General features: G+C 49.9%; 1 protein-coding gene across 2 annotated transcripts in view; it reads left to right on the forward strand.

Moving 5' to 3' along the window:
- The window catches only part of LOC105480874 (SH3 and PX domains 2B), a 119,277-nt gene that overhangs the window by 4,285 nt on the left and 97,495 nt on the right, over nt 1–17,497 (forward strand). The window lies entirely within an intron of this gene.

The raw sequence follows: 17,497 nt of genomic DNA on the forward strand, positions 1-17,497 counted from the left end.
TTCTTTAACAGCTCTCTTGAGGTATAATTTACATACCATAAAATTCACCCATTGTAAGTGTGCAATTCACTTATTTTTAAAGTAAATTTGCAGAGCTGTGCAACCATCACCACAATCCAGTATTATGACATTTCCATCATCCCCAGAAAAATCCCCCACACCCATTTGCCATCAATCCCCTTCCCGCCCCAGCCCATGGACCTTTTAATGTTTTTTCCTTTTTAACATTCCCTAAAATCTTGTATCGTCGTCAATATTTTGAAACTATAAATAAGCACTATACTTTTGAGATCTGTGTCGATCCAGGTAGCTCTGGTTCATTTTAACTGTCGTTTACTATGGCATTGATGAATATGCCCCTGTTTTTTCAAGCTCACCCTGGGAACTGTTAGGATGTTTCCGGCAGTTGACTTTCTTACAGCTGCCTCCTTGCACCGGGACCCAAAGTAGAATTGCTGGGTCTTGGGGTTTGTGCGTTTTCAACTTTGCATTTACATCCCCTGGGTTCCCTTTGCTGTCTGTTCTTGCTAACACTCCGTTATCATCAGACTTTTCAGTCTTTGCCAATCCAATAGGTGCAAAAGTGGTGCTTGTTCACACCAGCGAGGTTGAACAGCTTTTCATACCTTTATCAGCTATTTGCGTTTCCTCTTCTGTGAATTACCAGTTTTTATCCTTTGCCTCTTTTTTAATATATTGGGTTATTTGTCTTTTATTGATTGGTGGGATTTATTTACACATTTGGGACACTAATCCTTCAGGTAATTACATTAGTTTTTTGTTTTCCCCTTGAGGAGTCTGCAGATTCAGAGAGGTGGAGGCGTGTGCCTGAGGTCACACAGCAAGGAGTGGCTGCTTGGGAATTGCATTAGATGCCCTTGTGTCTGGGAGAGACACAGGGGACCCTGTGATCCTACCACGGAGCTGACTGACCTTGGATGGGTCACTTAGGCTTCTGGGCCCCGGTTTCCCCTTATATGAGATACTGGGGCCATCCCAGGCCCTTCTCTGATCTCACCATTGATTCAGCCCCGACTGAAGAAGTGCAAGCCACTGCCAGCCCTTAGTCATTCTCACTCCAGGAAGCTCTGGGTAGACTGTGCCCCTGGAGTGATGGCTCTGCACGCTCTGTGCTGCCAGCCCTGAAACCTCCCTCCTTGATTTGCCAGGCTCCGGAAGCCTGGGGGTCACTGTGCCGAGCAGCTGAGTTTGGAAGAGTAGATCGGGCCCTTAGTAGGCATTGCTGGCATTTTCAGTCCCTTAAGGGGCCTCTGGCAGGTGAGCCCAGTGGTCTAGAACAAACGTGGATCTGCTGCCCAAATTAGCTGCATTCTCTTCTCCAGCCCCCAGTTTCCTCCCTCTCCTCCTATCCCTGGCACCCGTTTTGTGGGAACACACAGGGTAGCGCAGCAAAGTTGAGTAGAAAGAACTCGGGTGTTAGAGATAAATATCTGGGTTCAAGTTCTGCATGGCCTTGGACAACTGGCTGAATGCCCCTCTTAGTTTTTACATTTGTAAAATAGGGGCAGTGACTTCCTTCTGAGACGATTGTGCAGGCTTTTGGTGATGTATGCACGGAATCTGTACTCCAGGAGCCCTGCTGGTAGGAAGAATAAAACTGCTAGCACATGTCTTTCCAACCCACCATTACCTTCGTGATGAAAAGACCTGGCTTTGAATTCTCTTCAAGCACCCCTGAGCAGGGTTACCTTGCACTAGGTGAGGATCTGTGAAATGGGAATAGTCATAGTGCCTGCCTCACAATGCTGAGCCTCATGGGTGTAAAAGGCACTCAATAAATCACTTGAACCTGGGAGGCGGAGGTTGCAGTGAGCCGAGATCGCGCCACTTCACTCCAGCCTGGGTGACAAAGGGAGACTGTTGGCAAAAATAAAATAAAGGTACTCAATAAATGGTAGTCACGAAAAGTGCTATTGATGATAATAATAGTCGTGATCTAAATTTCTGCACCACTTTCCTGCCTGCTGCCCGGAAGACACACTATGCAGTTTTCATGGTCTTTTCATTCAAGAGGCATTTTGGGGAGTGCCTGCCCCAGGCTGGGCCCATGCTGCTGCTGGGATAGGCCCCCAGGAGCAAGGCAGAGCCATTCCTACCTACTGCACAGGGGAGTTCTTGTCCTCTACTGTGTCTGTCACAAGAGGTAGGGCCCTCTTTAGGCCCCTTGGGTAGGTTTTTCTTTAATGACTATTGCTTTCTTTTGATTGGGAAAAAGTAGGTGCTTGTCACACAGGCAAGCTATGTATGCCAAGTGAGTGGCAAGCAAAGGGCATTTCTGGGTTGATGCTGTCTTTCTGGGATGCTCTGCTAGGGACCTGACCAACCATGCTCCCCCATGCCATCCCCCACCCCATAGGTGCAATGCACCGGCCCCTCGGCTCACCTCGCTGGTCATCCTCAATGGGAGGAGCCCCAGCCTGCTCTGGTGCACTCTGTGCTGCTGCAGCTGTCTCAGGGTCAAAAGAGATGGATCTGTCATATCTTCAAAGTATTTAAATGTCACTTTAGTTCAGACTTTGAATCAGTGCCATTCTGTGCCTCTAGTGGGCTGAGAAGTACATCAGACAACTTGGGTTCAAATCCCTGCTCTGCCATCTACCAACTGTGTGACCTCAGACAAGCCTCTGTGCCTCAGTTTCCTCATCTATAAAATGGGGATAAAAATAGTTCCAATTTCATAGGGCTAATGTGAGAATTAAAGGGGCCTAGCATCTAACTGAGGTTTGACAACAGTAAACTATATTAGGAGTGTACAAACCTAGTGTCATTTATGATCGTAAAAGGCTGGTAACCACTTAAAAGTGCATCAGTAAAGAACAAGATAAAATGTGCTATATCCATGAGCTAGAACACCATCAAGATGGTAAAACTGTGTTCCATCTTCTATCACAAGAATATTAAATAGCTAAAGCTGGTTTGCAAAATAGCATGCTCAGGCTGATTTTCACCTGATTACAAACGAAGGATGAAAATAGGAGTCTGTGTAAGCTCAGAAATACAGCTGATAAAATATCATTCCTTTTTTTTTTTCTGCTTGTCTGTGCTTTTCTGTTTTCCAAATGTTCTGCAATGAACACATATTCTTGTTTTTAGTAAAAATAAAAAAAAGCAAATGCTCATTTTTAAAAAGAAGCTGTGCCAAGCGGGGGCAGCTCCAGCCAGATCCCCACATCCTGTTGCCCCATCCCGTCCCAAAGAGTTCTCCTGTCCTCCTGAGGCAGGCACCAGCCTCAGAGGCTCTTTCCCACTCCTGCCGCAGAGGGAGGTCTCTGGATGTGGCTTTCCAGTCCGTGAGCTAGAGAAACAGAAAGCAATGAGTTTAAAATACCACGAGGGAAGGCCTGGGCAGATGCTTTCCTAGTTAAAATGCTCCTTGCTCAGCAATTCCAGGCCCTTCCCCATCGTGCTTACAGCCAAATAGGGCTGGGAAGAATTGTAGGCTCAAGTTCTGCAGATCCGGCATGGTCTGTACCCTGAGGTCACAGGGCACCAGAAACGTCATCCAGGTTAGAGGTGTGCCCTACAGCCCACTTCCCTGCGCATTTCATGCATCCTCTTGCCTCCCACCGGAGGTGCAGGCGAGTCGGCAAGCAGCCCGGTTATCTCACTGCCAAACAAGGAAGGCTAGAGGGACCGTGCCATTCCCGCCGTGACACTCACGTCCTGCTTACAAATTGTGCATCCTTTTTTCCTCGGAGAAAGAGCTGTGGTAGAGGGAACGTCAGGAGAGCAGTCTTGCTTTGCATGACTCAGTTTTCCCCTTTCCCTTGGCGATGAAGCCAGCTGTGGGTCCCCGCAGCTGCAGGAAAGGAGCCGCTGCCCCCCAAGCAGCCTGTTAGTCTGGTGGGTTCAACCAGTGAGTTGTGAGCACCCACACGTGGCCAAAAGAGAAGACAGGTTTATTGAGAAGGCCCTGTGGCTTCTGCAGGCAGGGCCTGGGTTCTCATTTGGTTCTGTCATTCACTCGCTGTTGGCCCTGAGCCTTCTCCGGGTAGTAGGGGGCTTTGTTGGGGAGATCCAATGAGCTTTTATGCAGAACGCCTGAGGAGGGGTGCTGCTGGCCTGGGTAATGCCCAGAAGTCAAGGCTCTGTGGTGCCTATCCTAGAGCCCTTGTCGGGAGGGTCAACTGGCCCCTGGGTGGAGCTGGCATCCTTTGCCCACTGAGGTGACATGGGAACCAGCTGACGTGACAGACTCAGGAGGCTCAGTGCCTCCAGCTGTGGGCCGGGGGCAGGGCTCATGTGGCTGCCTGCTCCGGACTCTGCCTCGCAGAAACCTGCAGACCTGAGCTCCGCTGCAAGCCATCGGCCTCTGCCTCGTTCTCCAAACTGCGGGACTTTCTCCTCCCTTATTTGCTGGCCCAGATGCTCACCTGCAGGCGGGCATGACTCTCAGCCCAGGGTCTTCTTCAGGTGGTAAAGGGAGGAGGGGCTGTGGGCAGAGCTCACCTGCCTGCTTCTGCAGCCCTGTCTCAGGCTGTGCCAGGGCTGAGGGTGGCCGGAGTTAGCAAATGAAAATGCAGGATGCCCAGTTCAATTTTCAATTTCAAATAAACATGCAATATTTGGGACATATTCATGAGAAACAATTACTCGTTGTTTATCTGAAATTCAGATTTTACTGGGCATCCTATTCTTTATCTGGCAAAGCTGCCAGAGTTACCACTTTGGAAAAACAACAGCAATCACCAAGAAAGCTTCATTCTAAGGGCTGGGCATGGTAGTTCACGCCTGTAATCCCAGCACCTTGGGAGACTGAGGCGAGAGGATCTCTTGAGCCCAGGAGTTCAATACCAGCCTGGGGAACATAGTGAGACCTCATCTCTACTAAAAATCAACAAAATTAGCTGGGTGTGATGGTTCTTGCCTGTAATCCCAGCTACTTGGGAGGCTGAGGCAGGAAGATCGCTTGAGCCCAGGAGCTGGAGGCTGTAGTGAGCCATGTTTGCACCACTGCACTCCAGCCTGGGCAATAGAGATGACATGTGGATAGGCAAAGCAGGGATTGAGACCTCAAGAAGGTCAGTGTCCTGTGGTGCCCTGGGCTTCTGGGGGACCTGGTCCTGGGGAAGGCAGAGGTGACCTGAGGCCAGTCACAAAGCATGGGAGGGATGCTGCCAAGTGGGCAAGGGTGAAGGGGTTACAGGTAGAGAGAACAAGAGGGCAAAGAAATGGAAACCCTGGCACATGGCGCGTTTGAAAAAGCAGGAGAGGTTTGAATAGTGGAGATGAAGCTCTGTGGGTAGGTGGGGGCCAGAAGGACCTAGGGGCTCCTGGCTGGCTCGAGAACCACAGGAGAGAAGGCGTGGGCCCCCCTCAGGAAGGCCATAGCTCCGGTATAGCACACGAAGGCTGAGGCCAGGGCTCGGGGCCAGAGGCAGTCCAGGATGCAAGTCACTGGAGTAGCGGGAGGAACTGGTGCTCGGAAGCACTGCCCCAGCTTGAGGGGTGGGTAGAAGAGCCCTTCGTGGGTGAATCCAGGGAGCAGAGCACAGACAGACCCCAGGAGCCCCTGTCCAAATGGGGAGCCATGTGCAGACAGTGGAGATGGAGGCAGAGAGGGAAAAAGAGAGGGAAGAAAGTTATTAGAGGGGATTCTGCAAGCCAGTAGTAATCCTGAAATTCCAGGGCAATTAAATAACTCCAAATTTGTTTTGTTCCCAAGATTCAACAGTAATTTTTTATTATTAACTATAGAAGAGCTGTCATTTATCTGAGCGCTTACTGTGTGCTCAAGGCTTTTCATGCTTTATGTCTTTGAATCCACATAGGAGCTCTGTGAGATAAGGAGTATTAGTCAGAATCCTGGGATTGCATGTGACAGAAACGGACCTGGTTAACTTAAGCCAAACAGAATGTACTGGAAAGGTGGGGCTGGCAGAATCAGGGGGAAAGCTCAGCACCCAGTCTTGGAAAGAACGTGGGCAGCTGTTCTTTCCAGGGAGTGGGAGCTCCAGGAGGTATTAGGACATCGCCAGGCAGGCAGCTGATCCATCCATTTGCAGACCTTTTAGCCACTCAAGAGTCCAGTTCCAGGAGAGACCCTGACTGGCCCAGCCAGATTACCTGACCCTATGGGCCAGGAGTGAGTGGGATATTAAGATCGACAATCCCACTGAAATCGCAGGTAGTGAGAGGGGTAGTTGTGGAAGGAGATTCAGGGCCCTGTTGCTGGGAGAAGGGGGCATGGAGCTTGGGCAGACAAAAACAATACATGTCTGCTACGTGGATGCTATTATTAGCCCATTTCACAAATGTGGAAACTGAGGCTTAGAAAGGTGAAGCAGTTTGCCAGGATCACTCTTAGCTTCCCTGCCTATCACTGACTGTTAATAAGGGGACAGTCACTTTCCCAGCCCCCACCTCCGTCCTGAAGGGAAAAGTTGCCTTCAAGCACATAAGTATGGTATTTTCTGTTTTGCTTAATTAAGCAGAATCGCATGGCCCCCCGCCCGCTGTGCTGGCAAAGAAAGCTAGAACCCACACGGTGGCGTCACCATTTCCTCCTCCTCAGCCAAGGTGTGAATCAGCAGCCTGTGGCTTCAGGCCACTGTTGGCTTCTAGTCAGTTCCACAGATGTGGGTTTATTGTCTGCCCTGGGCCAGGTCTGGCCCAGAGCCGGAGAGAGGCTTAGATGACCAGGCACAGTCTTGTCCTCACAGAGGTCACCGTCTGTTCAGAATGCATCTCCATAGGATAAGGACTGCGACAGGGGCTGGAGTACCCATTCCTGCTGGGACAGAGAGGTGCACTATCAGCTGGGTTCAAAAGCAAAGAGGTGTTCAGGGGCTGGGAAAGCCGACTAGCAGTGGGGTTCTTTACGTGGGTGGAATTCAGAGGGTCCTTGAACGTGGAAGGGGAAGAATTACATCTTAATTTTCACTAACCTCCAACTGAAATTTAGCATTGCCTTCTATTATGAATGAAGGCAGCAACCCGCGGTGATATTAGTAATACATGTGACTTTGTCACCAATAGCGATTCCCTGATATTTTCATCTCACTTGACCGTCATTGCATGGATCCCCGGAGAGCATCTATACTCCTTACTACTTCCAAGTTGTGGTGTCATTAGACCCACCACTAGGTTCTGTTATTTGTGGTTTTAATAAAAATGTACATATAGTCATAATTTTGTTTTTTGAAACCTTTTGATAACTATAATTCAGTATCATTAGTTTCATTTGGGATTGATGTGTTTTACTCATTTTAAATCATTTTGAGAAGGGGTCTGTGGGTTTCCTCAGATGCCAAAGAGATTCATGGCTCCAAAAAGAGATGAAAGACCCCTGGGTGGAAGAGGTGGAACTTGCGAGCCAGATGGCACGGGTTGGACCTGGCTCTGCCGTGTGTGATCTGGAGTCAGTGACGTGACTGAACCTCTCCGTGCTTCAGTTTCCTCTTCTACAAAATGAGGCTAACAAGAGTATCTACTGTGGATTATTCATGTAGAGGGTTTAGAGCCCTTCCTGGCATGTAGAAGTGCTGAATAAATCACCTGTCCTTATTGTCTTTACCATTATCATCATCATTGTCGTTTATCTGATTAGTGATGTGCATTTTTAGTAAGCAGGCCCCAAATGATGTGACACAGACCATCTGGAATGACCACATATTAAGAAACAGACTCTAATTAAGGAGGTGCTCCTTAAAATTGATAGCTGTTTTCCCCCAAAGATTTACATATTTGGATATTCAGAGTATGGTAACTTAAACAATGTTCAAAGTAGCCTAAATGTTTATCATTGGAGGCATGATTAAATAAATGATATATGTAGCCTTACAATGGACTATAAAAGTGGTGTGTCCAAAGGATGTTTGATGAAATGGGGAAACGCCCGCCATCTCATGCAAATGGAAAAAAACGAATCATATATATAGTGTGACTTATTTGGAAAAATATTTCTATGCATAGGAAAAGGGTCTGAGAAGAAGTATGCCCAAAGCATCATCTCTGATGGTGGAAACGTGGACAGTTTTTAAGACCTCTGACTCTGCAGTCAGCCCGTTTGATTCCTAGGTTGAATAAGTTACCCAACCTCCTTGGGCCTTAACACCGCCACTGCAGAATGGAAACAATAGGACAGCGCAACCTCATAGGATTGCTAAGAGAGAGCACATTAAGCACATTCTAGACTCTTAAATGTTGTTAGTGATTACAGTAAATTGTCTACATTTTAATTTGTTATCCAAGTTTTCTCTAGAGGGGAGAGGACAGTGTAGGATGGCATAAAAGTCCACCAGGGTTCAAATTGGGACAGGGGCAGGGATTAGTCTCTGGCAGATTAGGAGCCCAACAAGGGAGGGGTCCAGGAGTGACCAAGGGTACCCACAGAATCTGGCCTCAGGAACCACATGTGATTTCATGGAGGAATCCCGTCTCCTCCCCTATGACACTCCTAAAAGGTGGCTGGCCCCAGGGTCTGAGAGTATACTCCCTTTACATTCCTATCTAGTTCTCTTCTCCCTCTCCTGACCCCAAGCTCAGTGGGAAGGGAGGATGAGGCTGGATTCAGTTCGTACATTGTCAAGAGAGTATCCTAGACCAGTCTAGTTGGCCTGTTTCTGGGTGACCCTTCCGTTACCTCACCAGGGTACCCAGCTTTGATGCTGAGGCCCCAGTGGACCAATCCCATCATGACACGTACACATTGAGTTCATCATCGTCTAGGGTGTGACCCCCCCATTTTGTGTTCAGGGCCTGGCCTAGAATAAATGCCCAGCCCAAGTGTGTTTCTTGAACAAAGCCATTAACTGCTTGGGCCCTGACAGTCCCAAGGTCCCATGATTCTAAGGCAGCAGCCACTGACGTCCTTGATGCTGAGACAGAATCACACGAGATGACGCCCTGCTGGCCCCAGGCCGAGCAGTCAGTGTGTCATCGTGGTTAAGCTGCAGGCTTTGGAGGCAGCCAGGCCTGAGTACAAACCCTGGCTTTGTCACTTTCCAGTTATATGATTTGGGCCAGGTTACTTGACCTCTCAGAACCTCAGTATCTTCTTCATCTCTAAATGAGGGGGAAGGAGGGTCATCGCTGTGCCTGATACTGAAATGAAGAGTACTAACTCTTAGTCTAGTTCAGTGGACACAGATGAGGTCCTCTAGCCCCTGGGATGCTGTTAGGTTGAACCATATGAAATTGTCAGTATTTCGCCCATAAAAATGGCAATTTCACTTGGTTCATCCTAATGTTTTAGGATTGATTTGGGCCTGTGGAGCTCACTCTGCTTACATGGAAGGGGGTTATAAGCCGCCCCTGTAGCAGGGGTGTTACAGACACAATCCCATTTACACTTTACAGCAGCCCCGAGCGACAGGTTCTTAGCACCCCCCTTTTACAGATGGGAAAACTGAGCCTCCTAACTAGCTTCTCTAGGACCCCCACTTAAGTAGTGTAGTCGAGATTGAGCCCAGGTCTGTCCAGCTCAGAGTCTGTCACTTCCACCATTGCTGTCTTGAGACTTGGTTTCCTTTTGCATGTAGCGTGGCCTTGCCTCACAGCTAGGAGAGCCCTGGACATTCCCTAGGACGCCCCGGCCTGGGACCTGGTGGCTCCCTACTGAGATTCCCCATGATGCAGCCAGTCTGAGCCCCAGTTTCTAGCCCTAATTGGGAGCTTGGGTTTGAACTGTCTTGACTTCTGCAGTTTTCTGCTCTGACATTTTTGGCTTTGGTTGTGGGGCTGAAAGGTGAGAGGATGACATGTGTCAGTTCTCCTTCTGCACTTTGGGGATGTTCTCCCTGAACTCTCCTGCCCGCTTGTTAAATGCAAGTCCCAGCACCCAGACTCTGAATCCAGGCACAGCATCCCCAGGTCCTGCCCTTGCCCACGGCCCCATCGAGGCAGGGCCAACATGGCTGCTGGAGGCAGGAGGCCAGACCTGGGGGATGCGGGGTGGGGTGGCAGAAACCCAGGCAGGTGATTGTGTAGGAGGACGTGCAGGATTGCTGTTTTGCCATCTCGACCACGTGGTCCTTGAAGACAGCTTTGATGCTACTGCCTTGTGCATAGTGGGTGCTCTTGTTGGCGGCTCCATTCACTCTGGACAGCTCTGTCAACACGAGAGAGGCCCTCACTTGAAATATTTCACCCAGGTCTGTTTCCTTCATTGCCCAGGCTCCTCTGAGGCCTGGCAGCCTTGGAGATCTCAACAAGCCCTAAGTGCTTGCCCTGGAGACTTTCCTAGAAAGCCAACCTTCAGGTTGGTTCCGGCTGAGCCTGGGCTCCAGCTGCCAGCACCTCTGCTTGCCATTGGAAAGTTCCCCACGCCGCCTCGCGCCAGATGTGTGCGAGTAGCAGTGCGTGAGCTGGCAGCCAGAGGCCTGGGCTGGAGCTGCACGCCTGGGCCGGGAGTGTTTCCACCAGCCCAGTGTCTCAGTCGGCAAGAGTGGAGGTGCCTGGCCTGGCCAGCCCTGGAAATAGTTCCTGCTGCCCATGCCGCTGGATAAGATTCCATCAGTTAGGGGAGCCCAGAGGGCGGGCAGCTCTGTGTGTGTGTGTGTGTGCGCGTGTGTGTGGGTGTGGGTGTGGGTGTGCGCACATGCGCACATACCTGGTTTTTGCAGCTTGACATTCCCGACTGTGTGTGTGTGTGTGTGTGTGTGTGTGTGTGCGCACGCGCACACGTGCACACATACCTGGTTTTTGCAGCTTGACATTCCCGACTTTTCCTCTTAACATCTCACTTTGCAAGATTTGAGTAGGCCCAAGGAAGATGGTTACTCAGTTGCTTGGAGCCTCCAGTGTCTAATCTCCGTAATGGATTTTTAGTGATGGCCCTGGAAGCTGTCTGTGAGCGGATGGTGTGCCAAGCACCTGACACGCATTAGCGCCTTTAGCCCTCAGCCAACCCTATAAAGTAGGTACTGTTCTCTCCATTTTCCAGGTGTGAAGAAATGGAAGCTCAGAGCTGTGAGGTGACTTGCAAAGTCACAGCAGCGTCAGGCTATAGAGGCAAGATTCATAGTCGGGTATTCTAAAGCCAATGCCTGTGGGGTTTTTTTTTTTTTCTTTTTTTTCGTTTTTTTTTTTTTTGTTTTTTTTTTTTTCTGTTTTTTCTGTTTCTGTGGCCCAGGCTGGAGTGCAGTGGCGCGATCTTGGCTCACTGCAACCTCCACCTCCCGGGTTCAAGTGATTCTCCCGCCTCAGCCTCCTGAGTAGCTGGGACTACAGGCGCGCACCACCACAGGCCGGCTAATTTTTGTATTTTTAGTAGAGACAGGGTTTCATCATATTGGTCAGGCTGGTCTTGAACTCCCGACCTCAGGTGATCTGCCCACCTCGGCCTCCCAAAGTGCTGGATTACAGGCGTGAACCACCACGCCCGGCCATCTTTTGTTTTTTGTTGTTGTTTTTAATGACATTAAAGAGTGATTGTTATTTTTAATTTTTTAGTTTACGTGGATGCTGTAAAATTCTCTTTTGTGGTTTAACACAGTAAAATTTGTTTTTTTGATGTAGCATCTTATGATGTGTAGGTTCCTGTAACCTCCACTACAGAACAATTCCAACACCCCAAAGAACTCCCTCAGCTTTCCTGTCTCTGAAATGCAATGGGATGAGACATTCCCCCTGGAGTTTAAATTGCTCCTGGTATCCTGTTTTTCGCCATTACCTCTTCGGAGAAACCCTGGGGTGGAATGTGAACTTCTCTTTTTGGGTTGGGTCCCATGCCTGCGTTCCCTCTGTGACAAAGCCAGCTTTGTTTCTGGTACCCTTGGCAATAGAGCTGTTCATTCAGCTATTTCACGAGCATTGTTACTCTCTGGACACACAGAGCCTTGAGTGAGGTCACCTTGGTTTTTGACTGTGTGGCCCTGTTTTGGCTTTTTGTCTCTTTTACCAGACACTTCCTGAGAGCTCATTGTCGCCAGGCACTGGGGGGACCATGGTGAATAGACAAACCCGGCCCTGCCCCTGAGGGCCCCCAGGATAATAGGGGTACAGTAATGCAAACAGACCAGGACCCCTAGAAGAACAGGCTCTGAGAGAAGGTGGCCCTAGCCCTGTGGGAACTCAGAGAATGGGAGCTAGACTGAGACTTGGGGTGTCCAGGAAGGCTTCCAAGGAGAGGTGACTTCTAGGCTGATGCTGGAGAAGTGAAGAGGAGCTGAGCAGGGAAGGGAGAGGAAATGTTCCGCCAGAGGCAGTGGCAGGCATTGAGCCCCGGAGGCAAGAGAAAGCCAGCCAGGCTGGAGCAGAGAAGGGGCAGGCTGCAGAGGCCCCTAAGCCCCACGTTGTGCCTGTGTGGTGTGTTTTCTTTCTCGCTTGAGGCCCTTCTGGCAGAGCCTGGTGCACAGTAGGTCTCTGTGTATATGCCGAATGAATGAATGAATGAATGAGCTGAAGAGTTTGAGGCAGCGGGAGAGAGATCAGATTCCCACTTTGGAGGCTGCTCCTCTCCCCCTACTCCTACCCCCATGTCCCCATTTGGCACACCTGTGCACACAGGGATAAGCAGAGCCCTCAGCTCCACCAGCCACCGGAGCCTTCGCTGCGTGCTCTGTGGACACAGCACAGTAGGAACACAGCCCCGAAGCTAGAGCGTCTCATCTGACACGAGACACCACAAGCACTTGTATTTGGGCCCTCATCCAAGCATTCACTTAATTGAAAAAATTGGGGGCAAAAAATATTGGCAGCCCGCCACCTCCAGTGTGTCACTTGCTGCAGAGTCTGAGCTTGGTGATTCCTGGCGCTCATGTGGAGATCGGAAAGCTCTGGCCTGGGGCCAGGAGACCCAAGGCCTTGGGATGCTGGGAGAAGAAAGTGAAGAGGCTTTGGAGGCTGGCAGGGCTGGGAATGGATCTCATGTCACCCACTTCCCAGCCTCTCGACCTTAGGCGCAGCATGGCTCTGTGCCTCAGTTTCCTCCTCTCCCCCTTCAGCACTTCTGGTGGTGATGCTGCTGTGGGGTGTTGGGAAATCAAACAAACTTTGGGTGCTACAGTTCCAAAAAGAGGTTGGGGGTGCTGACCTGTATAGGCCAGATGTTGGGCACAAAGCTAGGGACAGTCAACAGACCAGAACCAAAGGGAACCCAGGGTCTCCACGAAGAATGGCGGAGTCAGGTTTCCTGTTAGTCAAGCCCGTGGAGCTCCCTCCTACCGCTCTGCCCTCTCCTCGCTCTCCATCTCTCCCTTGCCCTTGTTTCTTTCCCTCCCCCGGCACCTACAAGGACCATACTTATCCACCTTGGGCCTGTGTGACCAAGACAGCATGTTCCCAGAGCAAGCCATCTGCAACCCAGCCAGTCACTAACTCCCAAGCTCTTCCCAGGATCTGCCACCTGGGAACCCAACCAGTGTGGGAGCTTCATTCAGAAGCCCCTCTTACAGCTGCCTTCTGAAACTGGGGTCTGTGGATTCCTAGGAACCCTCAGACATAGTCCTGAACCCTTCTCTGCGGGAAATGAGTTCGCCTGGATCTTGACGCCAGCACTGCTCCTCGAGCCCAGAGCTGCATGTGCTTTGGCATTTAAGCTTGCTCTGGCTGCAGAGCAGGATGGCTTTAGCAATCATGGCCTAATGGCCTGCTGCAGAAGCTGTGTGGCTGGTGAGCGGGAAGCCCTAGCTCCTCTGTATGAGAGACAGCATATTTGCTCCCTTCATCTCCGCAGGCTTCTGCTGTTTCGTAGGTATGAGAAACAGCAGTCTGGAACAGAGGGCCCGCATTCTCAGCACCTCCAGATGATAGCCCTGGCTTCTGGTTCCAGCTTTGCTTCCTGCTGGCTACGTGGCCGTGGGCAAGTCCCTTTCCCCTCTGGCCTCATATCCCTAACTATAGAACAAAGGATAGTCTAGAAGAGGGTTTTCAAATGCTTTAAAGGCCTGGAACCCTTTGTTGTCTGCCTGAAGCAGGCAGAATAGGGCTGTGGCCAGTGAAGGAGCCGAGGCCCTTTATAGAGGCAGTTCTGGTGGTGATTTGGCTGCAGGCTGCTGGGTTATACCTGTAACATATACAGAAGAGCCAAAAGTGGCACTGCGCTATGGAAACTAGGGTGGACGGCCCAAAAGGCCACCCACAGGGCCTCTCCAGGATCCTGGGGCTTCGTGGAGGCCGGTTTCACTGCTGGCCTGAGTCACTTCTAAGAGCCCTCCAGATTAAAGCTCTCTGGGTAAGTCTCTTATGCAAGAGGCCCAGAGGGGCACAAGGAACTTGCAAAGAAATTCAGACACTGTCATGGAAGCAGAAAGAGTCCACAGCTGAGAGTATAACCCTAAGCAAGTCACTGCACCTCTCAGCCAGCACCTCCCTATCTTCATTTGTAAAATGGAGGGATTGATCTAGACCAGGGATGCTAAGTAGGTAGCGCCCGTCTCACTAGCCCTCAGCCCCTGCCCCTGGCAGACATTGCTAATGGACCACAGAGTTCTGTCTCGCGGATGCTCCTTTCTAACAGCCCCTGCAAGGAAACAGCCCCGGCCCCATTTGTGCCTTCTCTTGAGATGTTGTCTTCAGTCACCCAATTTGTTCCTGGCTATCCACCAGCCTTGTAGAGCCAGGAGAGGGCTCTGAATTCAGAAAGGTTATAGCTGTTGATCTATAAAAAAAACAAAACTTGGCTGTGTGTGGTGGCTCGCACCTATAATTCCGCACTTTGGGAGGCTGAGGCAGGTAGATCGCTTGAGGCAAGGAGTTCTAGACCACCCTGGTCAGCATACTGAGATCCCATCTCTACAAAAAAAATTTTTTATTAGCCAGGCATGGTGGTGCATGCCTGTAATTCCACCTACTCGGGAGACTGAGGCTGGAGAATCGCTTGAGCCTGGGAATTCGAGGCTGCTGTGATTACACCACTGTACTCCAACCTGGATGACAGAGGGAGCAACACCCTGTCTCAAACAAACACCTCCAGATACAGTGAGAATGGCAAGGAATTCCACTGACACAGGACCATCCTCTTTCTCAATCTTACCAGCACCATCATAATTTTTGACATATCCACAAGCTCCCTACAGTCTATATTCCTAATACGGTATTATTCTTCAAATTGACTCACATTTTTACTTAAATTACTTTTAAATGGAAATTTTAGCTGTCTACTATACCTGGGGAAAACCAGGAGTAGCACTTGCTAAAAATAGAAGGAAATGAAATTCAAAAGAAAGAGAAAAATCAATGTGTTAAGTTCTTCCTGGCTAGTGTCGCCTGTTCTGAGGTCTTCTGTTCCTTCTTTAAGAAAGGAGACCTGCTGGGTGCGGTGGCTCACGTCTGTCATCCCAGCACTTTTTACCTTGTTTTCCAGTTCAAGTGGTGAAAACTTAGGAGCTCACAGAGCTCCGGAGGCAGGGGAAGCAGGCGGCAGCTGTTTCACATCAGCTTACCCTGGAGACAGCGTATCAATGGAGTTCTGGGGCCTTTCCAAGAGCTACAGCCCTGTGCAGAGATCTGGGCCAGTGGGTCGGCAAGGATGAGGATGTCAGCTAACCCAGGGGTGCCGGGGGCTTGCAGAGGTATCTTGGCCTGTTGATAGCCTGGCCCTGTTGTTTTTCAAGAGCCTCTAAGCTTGATACTGGCTTAAATCTTTTTATATTGATATATAATGTTTGTCCATTTTCTTTTTTTTTTTTTTTTTTTTTTTTTTTTGAGGCGGAGTCTCGCTCTGTCGCCCAGGCTGGAGTGCAGTGGCGCGATCTCCGCTCACTGCAAGCTCCGCCTCCCGGGTTCCCGCCATTCTCCTGCCTCAGCCTCCCGAGTAGCTGGGACTACAGGCGCCGCCACCACGCCCGGCTAATATTTTTGTATTTTTAGTGGAGACGGGGTTTCATTGTGTTAGCCAGGATGGTCTCGATCTCCTGACCTCGTGATCCGCCCGTCTCGGCCTCCCAAAGTGCTGGGATTACAGGCTTGAGCCACCACGCCCGGCCCCTGTTTGTCCATTTTCATGGGACATTTATGATATTTTGTTGCATGCATAGAGTGTGTAATGATCAAGTCAGGGCATTTGGGGTGTCCGTCCCCTCAAATATTTGTCATTTCTATGTGTTGAGAGCATTTCAAGTCCTCTCTTCTAGCTATTTTGAAATACACAATACGCTGTTGTTAACTGTAGTCAGTCTACTCTGCTGTTGAATGTTAGCACTTTATTCATGGAAGAGCTGACCTCTTGGCTGTCACTGCTTGGAAACGGGGCCAAATTCCTGCATGCTTAATGGGGGCCCTCTGGACACGGGGAGTCCCCATCCCCTTAGACTGGAGTTAGACCCCGCGAGGAGGTGAAGGGTTGGGCAACATTCAGTAAACGTTTGCCCTCAAGTCCCATGAGCAGAGATTCCGATAACATGGATTCCTTTCTAGAGATCGTTCCATTTCTGGAGAGCTTAGCCTGCAAGGTGGGATGGACTTTATCTCTGTTTTTCAGAGAACAGAGAGGCTGTAAGAGGTCAAGGACTTAACCTCACTCCCATAGTAAGTTCCGGTTGGGGCCCATCTGCTGGCTCCATGGCTGGCGAGCCAGTGTCCTCCCACCCCACCCTGGGCATCCCTGCGCCATCAGCTGGGCTGGCACCTGGCAGGGGCTCCTTGATGGCCCTAGGACTGAGCCAGGGTAACGGAGAAGATGTTGGCCTGGGGTTCAAGACAAGAAAGCTACTCCTGGTTTTCCCCAGGTATAGTAGACAGCTAAAATTCCCACAGACAGGTTTCTTTCAGTGCTCCTAGAAAGTGACATCTTTTTTTCCGATTATAAAAGAAAATAAAGTTTTAAAAATCTGGAAAATACAAGCATCAAGAACAGAATTTAACGTTAAAGTCCCCCATATTCATACCACCCCAGAGCGAACCACTGACATATATATGCATGGTCATGTGTCATTTAACGACAGGGATAGTTCTGAGAAATGTGTTGCTAGGCGGTTTCATCATGTGAATATCATAGTGCGTACTTATGCAAACCTAGATAGGTGTGTCTACTACACACCTATGCTCTGTGGTATAGCTTATGGCTCCTGGCCTAAAAACCTGTACACTGTGTTACTGTACTGAATACTGTAGGCAATTGTAACACAATGGTATTTGAGTAGAATATACAAATACTTGCCATGTGTTACATAGAAAAGGTTTTATAGAAATACTGTGTTATAATCTTATGGAACCACTGTTGTATATGCGGTCCATCACTGGAAAATGTTAGGTGGTGCGTAACTGTGTGTGTGTGTGTGTGTGTGTGTGTGTGTGTGTGTGTGTGTGTGTATACAAGCTCATAAACACATATTTAGATATGGTACAGTCAATTCCTCCCCGCAGCCGGGCGCGGTGGCTCAAGCCTGTAATCCCAGCACTTTGGGAGGCCGAGACGGGCGGATCACGAGGTCAGGAGATCGAGACCATCCTGGCTAACATGGTGAAACCCCGTCTCTACTAAAAAAATACAAAAAATTAGCCGGGCGAGGTGGCGGGCGCCTGTAGTCCCAGCTACTCAGGAGGCTGAGGCAGGAGAATGGCGCAAACCCGGGAGGCGGAGCTTGCAGTGAGC

This window comes from Macaca nemestrina, chromosome 6 (genome assembly GCF_043159975.1).
Source record: "Macaca nemestrina isolate mMacNem1 chromosome 6, mMacNem.hap1, whole genome shotgun sequence".
Classification (NCBI taxonomy): domain Eukaryota; kingdom Metazoa; phylum Chordata; class Mammalia; order Primates; family Cercopithecidae; genus Macaca; species Macaca nemestrina.